General features: G+C 45.2%; 1 protein-coding gene across 1 annotated transcript in view; it reads right to left on the bottom strand.

Annotated features, from left to right (window-relative positions):
• The window catches only part of LRMDA (leucine rich melanocyte differentiation associated), a 1,092,698-nt gene that overhangs the window by 1,013,392 nt on the left and 58,651 nt on the right, over positions 1 to 20,655 (bottom strand). The window lies entirely within an intron of this gene.

Raw genomic sequence — 20,655 nt, 5'->3', positions numbered from 1 at the left:
GTCCACATCCCTGCCTTATCAGTCTGGTTCTGAGACTTGCTCTGTCTCTTCCAACTGTGTTTTCTGCCTTTTAGTATGTCTTGTAATTTTTTTCTTGATAACTAGGCATAAGGCACTAGGGAAAGGAACTTCTGTAAATAGGCACTTAGTAACATGTGGGGGGAAGGGAAGTATTTTCTAATTCTATTACTAGCTTTCAGCCTTTTAGTTTCGGAGCTTGTGCCTCTGGACTGTAAACTTCACATGTGCTTCTCACTTTTTCTAGGCTTTTTCAGGCTGGCTAGAGTAGGCTGTAGTTGGGTTTGTTAAGAACAGAATGCTCTGGCGTATTTCAAAATCATTCCTTTCCCCCTCCTCCTGCCAGAAGCATGGTGATATTTTTCTCCACTTTCACTGTGAAAACCGGGTAGAGTTCCAGGAGGTAAAACTCCCAGGAGTGTGGAGGGCTACTCAACAACTGGGTCCCTGTAGGTGGTTATTCAGTCTCATGGGTTGTCCACACTGAACCTCCAGCAATTCGTCATTTACAACGGAGGTTTCTCTACCCAGGCACTGGCCCCCAGGAAGGTTGCTCCTCTGCTAAGGTGACATTCTCCGTACTTGCCCGTCTTGCCAGTTTTGAGGGCACTAATCTACCCTGTGACCTCACTTCTCTTATGGATCTAAGTAGAGTTGATTTCTCAGTTTGTTCAGCTTTTTAGCTGTTGTTAGGAAGTGGGAAGCTTCCAAGCTTGTTACATGTTGGACCAGAAACCTGAAGTCCTTTTCCTTAATTGAGGTAAAATTCACATCACAGAAAATTAACTATTTTAAAGTTAACAATTAAATAGCATTTAGTACATTTACAATGTTGTACAACTATCACCCCTACCTAGTTCCAAAATATTTTCATCACCTTAAAAGAAAATTCCATACCCATTAAACAGTCCCTCCCTCTGCAGCCCCTGACAACCACTAATCTACTTTTCTTTAATTTTACTGAAGTATAGTCGATTTACAAAGTTTGCCACTAATCTACTTTCTATCTCTATGGATTTAGCTATGCTCAATATTTCATACAAACAGAATAATAAAACATGTCAACTTTTTTGTCTAGCTTCTTTAATTTAGCATAATGTTTTTCAAATTTATCTACATTGTAGCATGTATCAGTACTTCATTCCTTTTCAGGATTGAATAATATTACATTATATGGATATACCACATTTTGTTCATTCATTCATCAGTTGATACAATGCCTTTGCTTTCCCGCTATCCAGAACAGAAAAGCTAAAGTGTCCTCAGAGCCTAGTCACCCCCAGCAGGACCTCTCAGGCCCATCCACTCTGACCTCATACAATACACATTCTGAACAGACATTAGAAAGACCACCTGCTCCAGCCCCTCCAGATGAGGACAGTGATCTTCCTCATACGAAGAGACAGAGAAACTTATGACATTTGGAGACTGACATTTTGGGGTTTAGTTGTTAGGTTTGAAAAAGAGAGGATGAATATAGTCGGAAAAGTGGTAGAATCTTGTCTTGGGAACCAAGGAGGAGAAAAGAAAAAAACAGGTAAAAGGTGGTTGCCTTTGAATCAATTGTACCTTGAGCAGGAGTAAAGCTAAGCTGTATAGTTTACGTCCTGGAAAACAAAGAAATACCCCCAAAACAGAAATAATCACTCTAATTATAAAAACAGCGTGATTTCAGAAGCTCAGGAAGGCTCCTGAGTAAACTACCAAGAGAAATAGGTCCACTTTTACCACTCAATGTCTTCTTGCCCACTGTCAGATAAATCATGCCCCCCCAACCCTGCAAGATGTCCATGTCCTAATCCCTAGAACCTGTGACTACTACCTCACATAGCAACAGGGACTCTGCTCGGGTGATTCAATGAAGAATCTAGCCAAGGGGAGATTATCCTGGATTATCCAGATGGGCCCAATATAAGTGCAAGGATCCTTTATAAGAGCACTTCTCAGAGTCGGCGAAGGAGATGTGAAAACAGAAGCAGAGGCTGGAGTGCTGCAGGGTCACAAGCCAAGGAATGTGGGCAGCCTCTAGAAGCTGGAATGGTAAGGAAACAGCTCTCCCCTAGAGCCTCTAGTAGGAACACAGCCCTGCCAACACCTTGATTTTAGCTCAGTAAGACCCATTTTGGACTTCTGACCTCCAAAGTATAAGATAATAAGTTTGTGTCATTTTAAGCCACTTAGTTGGTGGTAATTTCTACAGCAGCAATAGGAAACTAACAAACCCATCAAAAATACTCAGCATTCCTGCAGTTTACAAACCTGTCACCAACATGTGTTAAGGTGCTTTGTGAAGTTGGTTGTTCTCCTCAGGGATGATATCTGTGTCTTCTTGATATAATGTTTTGTCTGCATGTAAGACAGCAAGCCAACACACATGCAAAAGAAAGAGAACTGAGAGGGAGGGAGGGAGAGAGGGAGAGAGGGAGGGAGGGAGAGAGGGAGGGAGGGAGAGTGGGAGGGAGGGAGAAGGGGAGAGAGTGCGTGCGCCCACGTGTGCAAGCATATAAGGAAACCTGAAATTAGAAGCAAAAATTGACCCTGAAGTTTGTTACAACTGGAATGGGGGGAAAAAACCATAAGGATCACAAATTCTTTTCATCTGCCATAAAACAAATTTCACAGCACCGTCAAATCAGATGGGCCCTGGTGAAAGGTTTTAACAGGCAACCACCGGTATGGTAAAGCTCAGAAAATGAACTTTCAATTCCCCTAAATTTCCAGTTAAATGAATCTGATTCTCTCCACAGAGAGGGAATTCAACTCCCCCAAACCAAGAAAAACCCCTTTTCCACATAACAAGTGATATAGTAAAGATAAAACTTGTCTAGCAATGACTTCGTTAGTCTTGTTGCAAACCATCTGTCAAATTTTGTTTAACAAGTAGGGTAAATTCAAGAGAAATACATAACAGTTTTCTGCAAACCCTCATGTCCACACAGGTATACTTTAAATGAGCTATGCTTGACATAAAGCGTGCAAGCACACGGGCGCACACTCACACACACACACACACACACACACACACTTACTTTCTCAATTTCCTGGCAATGTACTCTTGGTTAAATACACAACCATGAAGCACAGAAAGATACAAATAATTCTTCCTCCTCCTCCCTCCTCCCTCCCCCCTCCTCACCCCACTTGCTCCCTCCCTCCCATCTTGTTCCTCTGGGAACTCAGACCCAAACCAGTTCTACTCCCTCCCAGCTGACAGTTCCCAAGAACCCTCACAACTCACCCTCACAACCACAGTCCTCTTAAGACCAATAGCACATAAATCAGCCACAACAACTAACTCAACTTCAAACCAACCCGTTTCAACATTAATAGTGCCTAAGTTGTCAATAAACCTATATTTGGCTTCTCCTGTTTTTACGTATATCTTATTTATAAATTACTAATGCTTTTCCTGGAGCAAAATGGTCAGAGTAATAGTCTACACTGAGCCATATTCCAACAGCTAAAAAAGACAAAAAAAAAAAAAATCCAGTTCAAATTGAGTCAAGGAGAGAGAAGTATTAGTTGTGACTATACAGGCATGTCCCAATTCTGCCTGGTCTCCAGTACGTACACTTCCCATCCCACCTACCAGGAAGCAGGCAGGACTATGTGGGCTTTATGCTGCAGTCAATCAGACAGATGGAAAGTGCAAGTCACTGCTCCGAGGAGCCCTTCTATCCGGCTGTGCGTATTCTTCAGACGACAGTATTGATACACTGGTCCAAACTGAAGGAAGTGTAGAGGTGGTGGTTTTATACTAAGTGAGATCTGACTACAAACCAGGTACATGACCGAACCGTCCAGCGCCTCAGGAATGTGAAGAGCTTGCAGAAGCAACAGTCCTCTCTTTCCCAAACTTCAGAACAAGCTAGAATATGGTGCTTACTGGAGGAGATGAAAAGGTGAGCTACTTGCAGAAGAAAGCAGAAGAGGAAGAAGTCAAGATTTAACATGATGTTCCAGTTCTTTCTTTGCCCACAAACCACAAGACCCAATTCTCTCCCACAGAAAGCTCTCCATCTAATGGGTTTGGAAGATGCAGTGACATATAAAAGGGACATAGGAAAAGGATGACAATCCAAGTGTCTTGAGCCATTTGGCTTAAAGGAAACTTTCTCCTTCTGATTCCTGGTTCAAGTAGCTCAAAACATGGGTTGCTCTTACAGAATTTGGGAGACAGGACCATTACACGGATGAGTAATGTCTGTCATCTTGGGATTAGCCGAATACCTCTGGGATGCCAGGCCTTCCCCAAGCTGGCCCAATTTGCCAACAGGCACAAGGGGTGCCACCTTCCACAGCGCCAAAACACACTGAGGGAGAAAGCTGCAACCAGAATCCTAGTTTTCTCACTCCTCCTTTATCTTATTTTCAGTGCATAAAAGGTGGGCTCCTCCAGAAGCTGACAGAATGTGGATACAGTGGGAGCAGGGAAAAGGAGGGTCTGCTACAGTGCCACTGGCCTTTTTTTTTCCTCAAGGCATCCAGCTAGGGAATGAGCAGGTACAAACTCAGACCAGTGGTCTGGCTTTTAGGGATGCATGGGGCTGTTTCGAAAGAGGATGACTCACTCTCCTGCCTCGGGAACCAGGCCAGTCCCATCCTTCCTGAGCTTCCTCAGCTCCTCATCCTGCGCTCCCTTCTGCCTCTATGGCCAAGGTCCCCAACTCTTCCAGCCTTGCCATCAGACCAGCATACTCCTTCCCCATAGTAACTGTCACACCCCACTGTCCATTCAGTTGGCCAAGAGAGCAAACGCAGGTTTACGACTTAAGGGTTCCCATCTATGGGCACAGAGGCTTTCAGACTGAAGCTGTCAGATATCACCTATCCAAATCTTCATCACGCTTCAGAATTCTGCTCAAACTCCCCTCCTTCCTCCAACAAGCCTCTCTCATACCCTCATGTGTTTAGACATCTTGGATCACCCCACCCTCTCCCAGTGCTCTCAAGTAATCATAACAGCTTATATAACAGGGACAAGTTTTAGTCCAAAACTATTTAAGATACAGGGCCCCTTCTCAGGGACCCACTAACATCTATACTTTTCTCTGCCTCTGACTCTCTCCTCCCCCGAGCCCAGGAAATCTCTACCTAGTACACAGTCAGCCAGTTCTTCTATCATCACACCTTCTTCCAGATCTTTTTTCTTATCCTGTGGCCCAAACTTCTGAGATTCAAAAGGCAGGATCAGACTTTGTTTTCTGCTATGTCATCCCTTATTGAAGAAAGTGAGAATAAAATACCCAAGCTTACAGAACGGGGTGCAAAGAAATGTAGACTGAACAAGAAAAAATAAAAGATCAGTGACGATCTAATTCAATACCCTGTCAACACAAACATTTAACGAGCGCCTCTTTTCAGCTGGACACTTTCATTTTTTTTTTTTAACATCTTTATTGGAGTATAATTGCTTTACAATGGTGTGTTAGTTTCTGCTCTATAACAAAGTGAATCAGTTATACATATACATATGTTCCCATATCCCTTCCCTCTTGCATCTCCCTCCCTCCCACCCTCCCTATCCCACCCCTCTAGGTGGTCACAAAGCACCGAGCTGATCTCCCTGTGCTCCGCAGCTGCTTCCCACTAGCTATCTATTTTACGTTTGGTAGACACTTTCATTTCTATTCTCTCAACTGAACTCAGAGCAACCCCGTCTCCAAGTCACAGAGGAGTAAACAGACTCAGATGGCCGAGGACGTCCTCAAAGCTACACACGTGCCCCCTCCTCACACAGGTGTACGGCCTCAAGACTAGGGCTGTGAGCTCACACATTTGTAGGGCGGCAAGGCGGAGTGGCTAAGAGCGAGGGGCCAGGTTTGAGTCCTACCTACCCACCACCTACTCACCGAGTACCTCCTAGCTGACCTCCCAGAGCCCATTTCCTCACCTGCAAAATGGTGATAGCAGTCATACACATCTACTTTCCTACTTCCCACCCTCTCTCAATGGATCATTAGAGGATTAAGTCAGTTAATACCTATAGAAGTACTTAGAATTGTGACTGGCTCAGACTGGATCCTTAATCAACGTGAGCCGCCATCATCCTCCTCCTCCTCATCACCATCATCATCTCCCCAGCCAAGTCGGGGCACACTGCCCGTTGCAGCCAACACTGCAGAAACTACTGGCTTAACCGTGGGGATTCCCCTCAGGTACCAACATGCGCATCTGAGAGGGATGCATTTCAGAGGCGCTCAGTTCTGACAAGCCAGTCACCCTTTGGGACTCCAGATTATCCCCACCCAGTTCCAACTCACATGTGCCAGCTTTTCCTCCTCCTCCCCCAAACACCCCTGCGTGCTTTCAGAACTGCAGCGACTCACTTCTGAGAGGTATCAGGCCTGCACTGCATCCTCAATTAGACCTCAAGCCCCCTGAAGATGTGGAATCAAGTCCATAAATACAATCCTACATTCCCCTAAAACCGGAGATGTAAGCTTGCAGATGTGCTTCCCAGCACAAGGAAAGGAACAGCCCTTGAGGTTTATCTGTTTGGCTAATTTCCTATTACTCATCAGTATCAATGTTGTTTCTTCCCCCAACTTTTTACCAGTTCTGATGCTTATTTCTGCCCCACAGTACACACATCTAATCGTGCTATAAAATTTGTAATTATTTTAGATTAAGGGAGCCTAGGACACAAATATTTGCTGGCAGGTAAGGTAAAACAAGCCTGACACACCAGCCCCTTCTTAGTTCTTCATCGGGGTCTATGGGCAAACCAGGCCTTCTTTTCGGCTTGGAGAACCTCAGGAGACAGGAACCAAAGTTACGGTTCTGGACAGCAGGGAAAGGAAGAATGAGGCCCACACACTCAGAAATAAGAGAAAGTGAAGAAACAAGACCCCAGATGGTTTTAGGAAACTGTTCCCAGTACAAAGCCCAATCCGTCCTCAATTCTTATCATAAAAACTCAAAGACTTCTCTAACAAAAGGGACCAAGGAAAAGAGGCTAGCCAATTCAACCCTCCAATTTTACGGATAGAAAAACTGAGGCCAGAGGCATGAAGGGACTTGCCCAGCATCTTCTAAGCAAAAGAAAAAAATGAGCATTTAGTGCAGGGAAGGAAAACAATGAAGTGGAAAGGATGCTCGATCTCAAATAAAGACACACGGACACCAGTCCCAGTTCCTCAGCCCATCGAGACATGCAACCCCTCTGGGGGCCCAGACTCATCTGTAAAGTCAGACCTGGAAGAAATGCACAGTAAATCAGTGTCAACAGTTATCAGGGACACCCTTCCAGCAGTCGCGTTCTGGGACCCTCGGAAATCCTGTCTTACAGCCTAGTGTTGTTTCGACACAACATCAGAAGTAGTCCTCTAATGTGCACACGCTGCACAACGAGGCAAAGACGCATGCCTGTGTTAGCTGAATGCAGAAGAGAATTTGAACTCACTTCAAGAGTTTTGAGTTAAATATTTACTTTGGTTTTTTTCCTCTTTTTCCTCCTGGTAAAACTGCTTGTGTTTTACACACACACACACACACACACACAAGAGGAAGGCCCAACCTCTCTGGCCATTTGGGTTTCTGTTCCCAGCACCAAGGAGGGGGAGGTAAGCCAGCAACGGTGACCCACGAGGGCCAACAAGGAGGGGCCAAGCACCCCGACTGTCACCACCCTGAAACACCTGGTCGAGTCTGATTAATGAGATGAGGACCAGATGCTTAAAAATGTCTGTTAAATTAAAAGAAAAGAGAAACAAAGAGAAAAGGAAAGGAAACCAGAAGCCTGCCTTTAATACAGTGCACTTTGTTATCTGTAATGTCTTTCAACCACAGATAACAGAATCAACCACATGGAATCTAAGATGCATGCCAGGTGAAAAAACATCATAAAGACATAATAAAAAGTTCCACCAGTGCCCATAAATTGCCGGGGGACTGTTACAAGGGCAGAGCCATAAATTCTTGATGTTTCCCAAATTAGAGGGTACTAACACATATGCAGATATATTTGTGTGGGTAATTGAGGGCTAAAAATCTTACATTAAACACAGCTCCCTCCTTCAAACGCTGTTAGGGGAGCCTCCAACAGGCGCAGACATCCAGCACACACTGTAGGAATTCAATTTGGAAACCATCATCTAAAGCACAGAGGAGAACAGGAAAGTCATATTGCTATAATGCTTAGATTATCAATCATCTTGACAGTTTATTGGCTTTATCACCACACATACCATTAAAATGATGTCTGGCCTAGACTGTCAGGAGCAAACATTAAACAGACCAGGATTAAAAAGCAGATCCCAAACAGCACTCCAGTCAAGTTTCCCTTCCACTCTGAAATTAGTTAGAGCTGACTAAGAAACTGGCGCTCGACTTTGAAGAAATATACAGCCCAAAAGGCTGCGAGTCAACTCAGACCTGACAAGCTGATAGGTAATGTCATGTTATGGCAAATCTGACTCTCCTGAGGTTGATTTATCACGTGCTCTGTGCAACAGAGTGATCGCTAATGGTGGAAGGGAACAGGAGGGGGAGAAAAACACCACCATCATTTGCCTCTTCTTACAACCAAGGGCTTGCCTCCAAAGGGCCAGACCAGCTCCCCTAAGTGGGCTGGGCATGCTAATAAATTCACACGACTGAGCAAACATATGAACGTTACCCCCACACAGGTTATTAAAGTAATTTTTACAGCTTCAGAAGAACTGAATAGCAGCGGAAGAGACATTCATAATTCAAGAGCTCTAGACAGCGCAAGAGTTACGAACCCTATACGTTTTTCAAATGCTTCTGCATGTGTCACTTTGGCAAGGAAATCTCAACACAATTAAAACTATACTAGCACATCAATAGGGCTCAATTGAGAGCTGTGTACCTGCCTTTTACTAGGCCGAGCGAGGCTTTAGAGATGCTTCAGGAAGAAAGGGGAAATGGGAAATTCACTGCTAATTAAAGGGAACCTCCTGTGCCAAAGGAAAACTGGGGGCATTTCTAAAATATACATAAAAGGAACACGTTTTCGAATCTCTGCCAACGGTTTGGCTTGTTTCACAGTCCCTAGAACTGTTCTGTGTTTGTTTGGAAGTTACAGAGCCATTCTGGTTGTGATTAATAGTTTGCTTTCCAGTACAAGTTAGTCATTAAGAAGGGCGGGGTGGGGCACAGAGAAAACTGACCGGGTAGGAACTGGCCCAGAAACAATGCAAGTAAGAAATTCAGACCACGTTTTCCAATTTTTTTCACTCCCCTTGGGACATGGGGGCCCCATGTCCTCCCCACTGGGCGACTCCAACATGACCTCTAAGGTGAAAAGACTCATGGGGACACTACATTAGACCCCCTTTTTCTTGTTCCTTTCCCCTAAGTGGGCTTGGCAGTACCTTGGGAACTCTGTTAACTCGATGTTCAGAAAAGGCTCTGGAAAATGATGGGACGAAAGCAGCCACAGGGCATGAAAGAGCTGCCTCAGCAGTCCTGCTCTCACTGGGTACCCCAACAACAAAGGTCTCCCCCAGTGGGCGGTGCTAGCCATTCTGTGATGCGTCCAACCAGTCGTCTGTCTCCGAGCTGTGCTGCCTGTTTTGCTGGTTACATGTTGGGAAAGAAGGGTGACAGTATGCCATTTGCCCAGGGAAAGTCATTCTCTATACGTTAGATGTCACCAGGAAAAAAAAAAGTCATGCCAAAACACGGAATCTGTATGCAGCTGAACACTGAACTTTACACCTGAATGAGCATCTGGGTTTGGAAACCCAGGTGCCACCCACCCACATCCCTCAAGAACATCACAACTCTTTGCACAAGAGCCAGGAGAGAAATAACTAGGGGAAGCACAGCCAGCATCCAAGCTCCTTACACCAGAAACTTCCTCTGCCATCACCTCTGGCTCCAATTTCCAAAGCACTTTCACTATCAGTGAGGAGGAAACCTCCCACAGCCCTCCCTCCCTCCCTCCCTCCACCTCCCCTCCCAAACAGGAAACAGACAGCATCTCTGCTTTCACACTCAAAGACATCAAGGCACCAAGAGCTCCATGGGGAGATATGTAGCAACCCGTCCATGAAATCCATCATCAAGGTCCCTGGGCACCAGCCAAGGGACCAACATGGTGCTGAGCTTCTTCAGGGACACAGAGGACTCTGAGGACCACGGCCCGTGTCTCCACAGAGCCTACAACCAACCCAGCCGGGCGACACGGCTGGCTCAGCACCGAGCAGAAGAAGAGTTTTCATTCTTTCCACTAGCCCCTGAGCTCCTGCCAAGCGGGGACCACGTCTGCCATAAAAACAAAACCGAGGAGCAGACACCAGGTATGAGTGAAAAAATACATGAATCGTTATTTTTCTTTCAATAATTTATTTTATTTTATTTGGGGCTGTGATGGGTCTCCGTCGCTGTGCGTGGGCTTTCTCTAGTTGCAGCGATCAGGGGCTGCTCTTCGTTGCAGTGCGCGGGCTTCTCACTGCGGTGGCTTCTCTTGTTGCAGAGCACGGGCTCTGGGCACGCGGGCTTCAGTAGTTGTGGCTCACGGGCTCTAGAGCGCAGGCTCAGTAGTTGTGGCGCACGGGCTTAGCTGCTCCGCGGCACGTGGGATCGAACCCACGTCCCCTGCACTGGCAGGCTGATTCTTAACCACTGCGCCACCAGGGAAGTCCCTGAATCGTTATTTTTTTAATCAAACAGCAACACAACCAGAGAGTGAAAAGGCAGAACTAACTGTCGGTCTGGAAACCCCAGCTTGGCTGCCAATTCAGGCCCTTCTTCCACCTAGTGACTGAAAGAAGTCAGACAGGGGAGCGGCAGGAAGCTGAAGAGACTCATTCTCTTTTCTCTAAGTCCTCGTAAAACTCGCTCCTCCTCCCCACCACACCTTCATAACGCCAGTGGCCATGCTACACCGAATGCCCACAACTCGGGTCACCCCAGCCCGGCTGGAATCAGAACAGTAAGGCGGGACAGGATTAATAGGCAGAGGAAATACTAAGACATGAATAAACTGAGGTCTATTTTAGCCTCACCTACTTACGTTTCATTGCCTCCTATCCTGGAAATAGCTCTAAAAGATTCTCAAGAGTCATCCCAACACTAAGCTCACTGGGGGTTTTCTTATTATGAAAAATAATAAGCCTCATTGAATGTTCTGTGTTTGTGTATCAGGTACTTCACACGAGTGGTAGGGGAAGAGCAGAAGTCAGTCTGGCCCAGAGAAGACTCTTAGTAAACACGTGCTGAACTCAACTGAGACATGCAACAGTGATTTGAAAAGTTAAGTAAGGCAGTATGAGAGTAGAACAGAAAAGACAAGTGCGAAAACTGTTGTCATTACATGATGCAGGGATGGGAACAATGAGTGTGAGTTCACCCCCAGGGCCAGCTGGAGGGGATGGGGTGGATCCAGGACAGCTTTACGGAGAGGGTATGAATCAGCCGGTCCTTGAAGCATGGGTAGACAGAGAAGGGCATTCCAGGTAGGAAGAATATGGGGGGAGGGTGTTAAAGAGGATGCAGCAAGTATACTGCAGTGGTCCAATAAAGGTGTCATGGAGGGGCATCGAGGAAGCTAAAGGGGATGGGAGAGACTGTAAGGTCCCCAAGCAGAGCATGAAATGAACATCTCACACTCGCTCCTGGTCTTCTACCCACTGGTCCTCTCCTAGTGTTTTCTGTTTTAGTGACTTGCACCGCTATGGTAGAGATGGCTGGTTGTCCCGATTATCTACAACCATATGTGGCCATGCAACTAAGGTGTGGCCCATGGGACGTGAGCAACTTCTGGGTGGCGACTCTGAGGGGAGGAGACACATCTACAATGTGGCTGTAGTAGTACACTGGCTAGAACCATGCTGATGAAGACAACAGTCTATAGAGATGGCAGCAGTACAACCGAAGGATTCTAGGAGTACAACACCGTGATGCCACTGTACCAGCCCTGCAGCGCTTACACTTGGGCTGCGATGAAGGAGCAATCCGTTCCCGTCTTGCTGACCCACTTTTGAGTCTTTTTATGACAGCCACCCCTGTATCACAACTAAAACAACCCTTATTCATCCAGTTCCCAAGGCAGGCGCTCAGGTGTCAGCCTGGACGCCTTCCTCTCCCTCACCCACATAACCTCTCTCTCTCTCACCAAGTTCTTCTGAAGTTAATTCGTACCTATCACAAATATTTTCCTTCTTTATTCTATCTCACTGCAATAGCCAAGCACACAACCTACCCACATCTACTCTGACCTCCTCTGAACCATTATCACACTGTAGCCAGAGTGATTCTTTTTCCAGACAAAGCTGATGATATCCCCTGATGAAAACTCCCAATGGTTTCCCACCATTGTTAGGATAACAATCTTCAATACATACTATAAGGGTTGGCACAATGTGATACCTAACTCCCTCTATTACATCATACTCCACACCAACCTTCTTTTGGTCCTTAATACCTCCAATGCTCTCTCCTACCACAGGGCCTTTACACATGCTGTTCCCACTGCCTAGAATGCCTTTTCCTTCTCCTTATTTTAGTTAAATCATACTCATCCTTCAGATCCTAATTCAAAAGCATCACTTGGTTAGTGAAGACTTCCCTGATATCCCACACCAGGTCAACTGCCCCTATTACTGCATGCACTAATACATACATTTACACACTAATACCTACATTTTTACCCATGAGGCTCCCACAGTGTTTCTATTTATAATTAGCTGGGAGTCTGGCATGCCTCATTTTCTATTAATCTATTAAAATATGAAATGAATATTACATTTATTTGTCTACCACTCCCTCCTCCCCCAAAGACTGTGAGCTCAATGAGGATAGGGACACCCCTGCTGTTCATTTCTGAATCCCTAGCAGCTGACATGATACTTGGCACAGAGACACTCAATAAATATTTAATAAATGAATGAACTAACCCAGAAAGGAATTAATGGGTGACTCTGGTATCTTCTATAGCTCTTACTCCATTAATACCCCTTGCCCGTCTGCTCTCAGCTTTCAGGTTGTTGATCTTACCAGACAAAACAAAGGTTCTCATAATTAAATTTTGGGGGAAATATCCTGCCTGCTCTTCCTCATTCAGTTTCTTCCCCTGTAAAGACAACCTACTGTGTGAGCGTGGTTCCCAACTCCCAGTACAATTCCTTTGATATCAATACATAGCCCAAAGGAACCGAGTATCACTGGTACTTAATGATCCATTAGACAGTCACCTTGATGCAAAACAGAAGGTGGTTAATGCTCTAACAAAGTGACTCTAAACCAAGGTAACAGAGGGTGGCAAAGGGATTATGGCTCCTATAAACCAATAGTCACGGTTTATAACGCTAATATTTCATTCACTGAATGAGAAATAGGGCATACTGGATTCCTGACCAACTATAAAGCAGCAGAACTGAATCGCAGGGGCTGTGGCCCGGTTCCCCAAACGTCTTGAGTCCACAGGCCTAACGTCATCTACATCCCCAAAACGGCACTATTTTCCTTTATAAATCCACCACCATCACCCCTGCCCTACACACACACACACACACCACATACAGCACCGACAGTCTCCAGTACCAGAAGCTGCAACCTCCAAACTGCACCACGAAGTGTTCCAGAAGCCCATGAAACCGCTCTAAAAACCAGCTGACTTCACATTCAAACACAAAATTGATTTTAAAGAAGACAAACACAATGGTGGTACCTATAATAAAGAAAATGGGCTATTAATTGACAGGGGGTAGCCTCACCTCCAAAAACAAGCATTCCCTTGAAAACGGGGTTCCTCCCTGGCATTTGCACTTTTACACAGTGACCATAAAAAGGCTTTGTTCAAGGCCAACAAGGTCCTGAGCCATAGGTGCCAAGAGGAAGTTTGTTATACCTGATGCTTCCCCAGGAAACACTGGCTTAGCAACGGCTCTAATCCCCATTCTGCAGAGGAGTCAGCTGAGGCACACAGCAAAGATCCCATGAATTCAAGTCAGAGGTGGACTTTTTTTTGTTTGTTTTGTTTTGTTTTTGTTTGTTTTTTGTTTTTTTAACATCTTTATTGAAGTATAATGCCTTACAATGTGTGCCAGTTTTTTTTCTTTTATTTTTTTTGTTGCTTTTTTTTTCTTTTTTTTTTTTTGTATTATTTTTGTTTATTTTATTTTTTTGTTATTTTTTTGTTTTTTTGAGTTTTGTTGTTTTTTTTTTATTTTTTTTTTTTTTTTTGTTTTGTTTTTCTTTTTTTTTTTTGTTTGCTTTTGTTTTTTTTTTGTATAAGTCTGAGTCAGGTGACTTTTTTTTGTTTGCTTTTGTTTTCTGTTTTGCTTTTTGTTTTTTTAACATCTTTATTGAGTTATTGCTTAATGGTGTGCAGTTTCTGCTTTATAACAAAGTGAATCAGTTATACATATACATATGTTCCCATATCTCTTCCCTCTTGCATCTCCCTCCCTCCCACCCTCCCCATCCCACCCCTCTAGGTGGTCACAAAGCACCGAGCTGATCTCCTGTGCTATGCGGCTGCTTCCCACTAGCTATCTATTTTACATTTGGTAGTGTATATATGTCCATGACACTCTCTCACCCTGTCACATCTCACCCCTCCCCCTCCCCATATCCTCAAGTCCATTCTCTAGTAGGTCTGTGTCTTTATTCCCGTCTTGCCACTAGGTTCTTCATGGCCTTTTTTTTTTTTTCCCTTAGATTCCGTATATATGTGTTAGCATACTGTATTTGTTTTTCTCTTTCTGACTTACTTCACTCTGTATGACAGACTCTAACTCCATCCACCTCATTACAAATACCTCCATTTCATTTCTTTTTATGGCTGAGTAATATTCCATTGTATATATGTGCCACATCTTCTTTATCCATTCATCTGTCAATGGACATTTAGGTTGCTTCCATGTCCTGGCTATTGTAAATAGAGCTGCAATGAACATTTTGGTACATGACTCTTTTTGAACTATGGTTTCTCAGGGTATACCAGTAGTGGGATTGCTGGGTCGTATGGTAGTTCTATTTGTAGTTTTTTAAGGAACCTCCATACTGTTCTCCATAGTGGCTGTATCAATTTACATTCCCACCAACAGTGCAAGAGCGTTCCCTTTCCTCCACACCCTCTCCAGCAAGGTGACTTTTTTTTAATCTAAAATTCAAGAAGGTATGTAGGCACATGAAAAGATGCTCAACATCACTAATTATGAGAGAAATGCAAATCAAAACTACAATGAGGTACCACCTCACACAAGCCAGAATGGCCATCATTGAAAAGTCTACAAATAACAAATGCTGGAGAGGGTGTGGAGAAAAGGGAACCCTCCTACACTATTGGTGGGAATGTGAGTTTGTGCAGCCGCTATGGAGCTCAGTATGGAGGTTCCTCAGAAAACCAAACATAGACCTACCATATGATCCAGCAATCCCATTCCTGGGCATATACCTAGACAAAACTATAACTCAAAAAGATACAGGCACCCCTACGTTCATTGCAGCCCTATTTACAATAGCCAAGACATGGAAGCAACCTAAATGTCCATCGACAGAGTAATGGATAAAGAAGCAGCAGTACATATATACAATGGAATACTACTCAGCCATAAAAAAGAACAAAATAATGCCATTTGCAGCAACATGGATGTAATTAGAGATTATCATACTAAGTGAAGTCAGAAAGAGAAAGACAAATACTAGATGATATCACTTATATGCGGAATCTAAAATATGGCACAAATGAACCTATCTATGAAACAGACACAGGCTTACAGACATAGAGAACAGACTTGTGGTTGCCAAGGGGGAGGCGGGGAGGGAGAGCGATGGACGGGGAGGTTGGGGTTAGTAGATGTAAACTATTTTATATAGGATGGATAAACAACAAGATCCTACTGTACAGCACAGGGAACTATAATCTCCTGGGATAAACCATAATGGGAAAGAATATAAAAAGAATGTATACATGTGTATTACTGAGTCACTTTGCTGTACAGCAGAAATCAGCACAACATTGTAAGTCAACTCTACTTCAATTTAAAAAAAGAAGGTAAGTAACTTGTTTTCTGGACTCGGTGGCTCAGTGACAGTCCCCTCCCAAACTATTCCCACCAACAGGGAATGGTAAAGTGGACCAGTCAGTGTTGAAGAGGCCATGAAGATGCACCCGTCCTGCTCTCTTCTTCCTGGGCCCACACTGGACTTCACTTCCCAGTCTCCTGTTAGAAAGGTGGGGTCACATAACTAGTGCTCACCAGTGAGATGTTAAAGGGAGTGAGGGGTGCAGCTTTGGGACAGAGGTGGTTAAGAGTTGGTGTGCCTTCTCTACACTCCCCTGCCCCATCCATTAGAGCAACCAAGAGGGTTCCAAGAACCGAGAGGGGAGCCACAAGAGGAAAGGAGCCTGGGCCCCTGAGTGACGGTATGAAACACAGCTCTCCTCTTCTACCTCACCCCCCACTACATACACACACACTCTGCTTTAGACCTGAAATAAACAGACTTGTATCATGTTAAGCCGCTAAGATCTGGGGGCTGGCTTTAAGAGCAATTACTCTTCTCTGACTGATAGAGTAACTCAAACTTCACTAGCATCTGGTTTGAGACCTACGTTGGTTATGTTTATTTGTATAGAAGATTCACCCTCTTGATGATGCTGGATTTTTATCCCAGACTCATTGAGTCTGGGATAAAAATGTCACTACGGAAAACCCTCAATATGGAAAAGCCACCAGCAAATATTCAAAAGCTGACCCCACTTCCATGTCTAGAAATGGACCCAGTTCCTCTCATTTGCCCATTCCTTCTGGTCTCTCTTGCAATGGACAGGACACATACAAGGAGTTCACTACTTTTACAGGTAATACTTTTTATTAGGTCCATTACAGCTTTACTAGTAAGACACACACACACACACACCAGGCAAATATGGGAGCAACTGGGAATACATTTTGCAAGGAGATAAATATGCATTCCAATCAATCAAACAAACACTCCCTTGTCTGAGACTGCCAATTAAAAATGCTTGTTTCAAAGAAAAGTTTGTATACAGTTTATTCAGGATGCTTATCACATGTTTAGAAAAGAGTAAACCGCATACTGACTCCTGCTGGAGTGACAGGTAGAAAAGAAAAAGGCACTTAAAAAACAGCATCCCAGCACCCTGAATCTCCAGAGTAGCCCAAAAGGCACACTTCAGCTTGGCTGAAGCCTACACTGAGTTTCTAGAAAGATGTCATGAATGGGTGGCACCTGCAATGGGACAGTCTGTGTCTTAGAGCAGAGATAAGATGCAAAGAGCAGATCTGACAATCTGTCCAGAAGGCTGGTAGCAGATAGTGTGGTCTTACTCTGGAGCTGGGGAAACCAATGCAAACACACAGATCAAATCACGTGGCTAAGTATTTAGTGAGCATCTACTACATCACTTGGAAACCTGGGGGAGAAAGTGAATTTGACTACTTCAGAGCTGAATGAACTCTCTGAGATCATGTGTCACCTCTCAGCTATGAGATCCTTACTTGACCTCCCAACCGTGGTTTGTTCGTCTGTAGGACAGGGATAATACCCTGGCCTCTAGTGGTAATATTGTAAGGATGTAATTAGCTAACAGATGCAAAGCATTTAGCAAAGGGGCGCACACAGTTTATTTTAGCTGTCACTAGAACTCTAACAGTAACCATCCTGAGGGGCTCAACAGTGTGCGTCTGTGTGAGTGGGTGTGCATCCCTGTGAGTGTGCACCCGTGCGTGTGAACAGCGTTCCATGGCAGCCTGGGAGTCACTGGGGGTGCCTTCAGGACTCCCACGAGGAAGTCAGTCAGGCAAGTCTCCAGCCTCCCAGCCCATTCAGAAACAGCTCAGTTTGAGGCTATTCTACATAGTGAGGTCCCACATAACATTTCACTGGTTCTTCTTGGCAGAAAAAAAAAAAGTTTAACACACTACTTTAATTTTCCCTCCCACCTCTTTTTTTTTTTTTTTAAACCATTGAGGATATTGCAGGTTGGGAAACAGAAGTTAATCCAAGTCCTCTCCCTCTCAGCTCAATTAGCTTTTCATTGAACCACGCTGGAGGCTGGGGATGAAGAGGAACCGATTTTCTTCTCCCTGCCAAGCCTGGGGCTCTAGTGTCCAGACCTTGGCTCTGGCCCAAGGTCATCTCGGGAAAGCGTGGTACAGCAGGGAAGAAAGCACTGTTACCATCGTCTCCTTCTCCTGGGGTGCAAACACCCCCCTTGTACCACAAACTGTTAGGAGCACTGCCCTAACTCGCTGTGTTAGACAAGGCACTGCTCAGGCCAGCTCCAGACCCAAGTCATGTACCAGGATAATCAGAGTCACCATCGTAGCCTCATTACACAAGCAGTAGCCAACACTCGTTGGGCATTTACTTTTTAAAAAAATTTATTTATTTTTGGCAGCATTGGGTCTTCGTTGCTGCGCGCAGGCTTTCTCTAGTTGCAGCGAGCGGGGGCTACTCTTCACTGTGGTGTGAGGGTTTCTCATCGCGGTGGCTTCTCTTGTTGCAGAGCACGGGCCTTAGGCGCGCGGGCTCAGTAGTTGTGGCGCACGGGCTTAGTTGTTCCACGGCATGTGGGATCTTCCTGGACCAGGGCTCGAACCCGTGTCCTCTGCATTGGCAGGCGGATTCTTAACCACAGTGCCACCAGGGCACTGGGCACTTACTGGGCATTTACTTTTTGCCAGGCACTCTATACACATTATTCCTTGTAAACTTCAAGACAGTTCTGTGAAGCAACATGCTCTGATCATCTCCATTCTGTAGAGAAGGAAATCAAGGCCCATGGAGTAAGTAAGTGGGCCCGCCCAACCAGCTGGAAAGGATGGAGCCAGAAGCTAACCCAGGCAGCTTGGTTCATTTCCCATCCTCTTCACCAGTACGTATATTGTCTCCCAATCTCACACCCACGCCTGGGTAAGACACACTGGCAGTGAGAGATCGAAACCATGGGCCAGTCAAGGGCAGATGCATTTTAGGAATGGGGGGGCAGGGTAGACACCAGGGAAGGCGGGGAGACGTGGGAGGTAGGAACTTCACACCTCAAGCAAACTAGGTACGTTAACGAAACTGTCAATGCTGCTCCTCTAAATCCGGGAAAAACACCAGGAAGAGGAGACACTGAGGGAAATGTCTGGATCTCACTGTCCCAGTCATTTCCGTCACCACCCTTCCTTCGTGCCCCCATGTTCCCAGCCTGTGTGCCCAGGTCAGCACTTGCCCACACGAACCTGCTTCACTCAGCACACACGCAACTGTTTTCCCTCTAGGGAGATGCTTTAGAAGGAGAACCCACGGTGCCTCTTGGGGTTCAAATTCCCAAAACCAACTCACCGCCCCCCATCAGGCTTCTGAAAGAGAGAATTCACAGGTCACACCCCTGCTAATACTCTGCCCACTCACCCATCCTAGCTCCCCCTTTTAATTTCCCCCATTATGCCTGGATCAGTTTCCTCACCCTGTGCTAATTCCTCTCCCTCTCCGGTGTTTATACCCTTCAGATGTTTGCAGGCTATTATCATGTACCCACTTAGTCAAGCAGCACACATTAAGTTCTTTTCATCTTTCCTCATAAATCAATCCCTTAATCCCTCCAAGCCCTTTAATCGTACTAGCTGCTCCTCTCTGAACTCCGTCCAGTTTCCCCTAGTCTCTGATAATGTTGTGACACAAGGGTGGATGCGAGGCTCCAGCTGCTGACTCTCCAAGCTGCCTGAGCATCAAGGAGTCCCGCGCAGGCGCACACACATGGACCCATCTGGGAGAACGGACACCTCGCCTTACCAGCTCCCAGCACCCTTTGTGCAGCCATATCGTCTATCTACAGAGACGCAGAGAGCTCTCCAGCATTTTGGTGCCATAGAAAATTTAAAGGGAAAAAAAAACCTGCAGGAAGTTTTACAGCCCCATAAGATTTTCACTAGCAATTCCTACACACTCCCTAAGAATAGCAATAATGCCTCTGAGATCCAAGGGCATTTAAGAACCCAGGAGAAAAAAAAAAAAAAAAAAAAAGGAACCCAGGAGAAGGCCATTTTGGAGCACTGAGCCATAAGCAAATTAAAACCAAAATGAAGCACCACTACACATCCACTAGAATAGCTGTAATTAAAAAGACTGACAACACCAAATGTTGGCAAAGATGTGGAACAACCAGAACTCTCCTACGTTGTTGGTGGAAGCGAAAATGGAACCACCACTTTGGGGAAAGGTCTGGCAATTTCTTATAAAACTAAATATACACCTACCCTAGGACCCAGGAATTCTACTCCCAGGTATTTACTCAAGAAAAATGAGAATAGGGATTTCCCTGGTGGTGCAGTGTTTAAGAACCCGCCTGCCAATGCAAGGGACACGGGTTCGAGCCCTGGTCTGGGAAGATCCCACATGCCGCGGAGCAACTAAGCCCGTGCGCCACAACGACTGAGCCTGCGCTCTAGAGCCCGTGAGCCACAACTACTGAGCCCACGTGCCACAACTACCGAAGCCCATGTGCCTAGAGCCCGTGCTCCACAACGAGAAGCCACCACAATGAGAAGCCCGCGCACCACAAGGAAGAGCAGCCCCTGCACCCCACAACTAGAGAAAGTCCGCATGAAGCAATGAAGACCCAACGCCGCCAAAAATAAATTAATTAAAAATAAATAAATAAATAAGTGGCCCCATTGACAAAAAGAAAAAGAAGAATATATGTAC

This window comes from Eschrichtius robustus, chromosome 7 (assembly GCF_028021215.1).
Source record: "Eschrichtius robustus isolate mEscRob2 chromosome 7, mEscRob2.pri, whole genome shotgun sequence".
Lineage (NCBI taxonomy): Eukaryota > Metazoa > Chordata > Mammalia > Artiodactyla > Eschrichtiidae > Eschrichtius > Eschrichtius robustus.
The sequence above is the reverse complement of the archived record's forward strand: the minus strand, read 5'-3'. Positions and strand labels throughout refer to the sequence as shown.